Here is a 1290-nt window from a genome sequence, read left to right as displayed (position 1 = left end):
CCAAATGCTCAGGTATAGGATGTGGAAAAGATGCCTTAAAATGGCATATGTGGAAAAAACAACACATGGGTAGATACCAAGGAGAGATTTTGATTTTGGCTACATTTATAGAACTATAGTTTATAGAAAAAAGAAAGGATCATTCTACCATAGTCCTAAAACCTCACTTTGGATATTAAGTTAATCTCAACACAAACCACTAACAAAGGATAAAGACAATTTGGAGAGAACTAAAACTGACCATGATGTAGATGGGGATGGGATGAAATATAATGGCATGTTTGTCTTAAAAGGATTCTTAGGGTACATAGAAAAATTTTCTTCAAATACTTTTAAGACATATATAGTAGACATTTGGTTTATGGCTACTCAGCATAACTTGATTAATAATAATAATCACTGATTTATATTTGGTGATTCACTTATCTCTTCAAATTCATCCGAAACTAGTACCGCCTCTGGATTACTAAATTACAACAGCCATTACATTCCCATTTTTGCTTAGGTCAGTTTGAGCTGGGTTTTCTGCCATTTGCAACTAAGAGTTCTGATACAAAATGTCACCTCTTCGAAAGGATTAGATCTTTGAGGTCCCTAAAGACAGCCCAAAATGTGTAAACTTCAGGCCAAAAGTCTTCAGTTATATGGAAGAAACAAATGTGTAAGAATAAGGACAATCTAAAAATGAAATTATCATTTAGGAAGATAATTCAAGCTCTAAGTTTTGAAGGTTAATTGATAAAGGCAAATGAATTCTGAGGTCTTTTTTTAAACCCAAGACTCTATGAAATTACCTCTCAATAGTTTTATAATTTAGAAAGGCAAGAACAATTAATGACAAAATTTACAGTTATTATAAACATACTAATTTTAGTTCAGTATTTTACAGAGTTGTATTTTTCATATGCTGATTTTATGCTTTATTGGTATTTATGATTTCTTATATATTGATATAATATCTAGAGAATTTTAAAGTCACTTAATAGACTTTAAAGTCTAAATATCTAAATAGAGGCTTATAGTTGTATTGTTGTTTTGGTATCATAACTGTATTATATTATGTGTGAATTTTCTACTTGGGAACACAATTTTAATACACCATTATTCTCAATGGGGAAAATGACTTGTTGCAAAATAAAATATTTGCTGCAAAATGTGACAAATGCTTCTACTGATAAGTCAGGACTTTAGTCCTGAATTTCTGAAATACTTAGGTAAAAATCGTTCCCTTCCCCATTCTTCCTTCTTGAATAAACAAATGGAATGAGTAAAATAAAAACAGCAGGGACC

This window comes from Lutra lutra, chromosome 14, assembly GCF_902655055.1.
Source record: "Lutra lutra chromosome 14, mLutLut1.2, whole genome shotgun sequence".
Lineage (NCBI taxonomy): Eukaryota > Metazoa > Chordata > Mammalia > Carnivora > Mustelidae > Lutra > Lutra lutra.
This window is presented reverse-complemented; position numbering follows the sequence as displayed.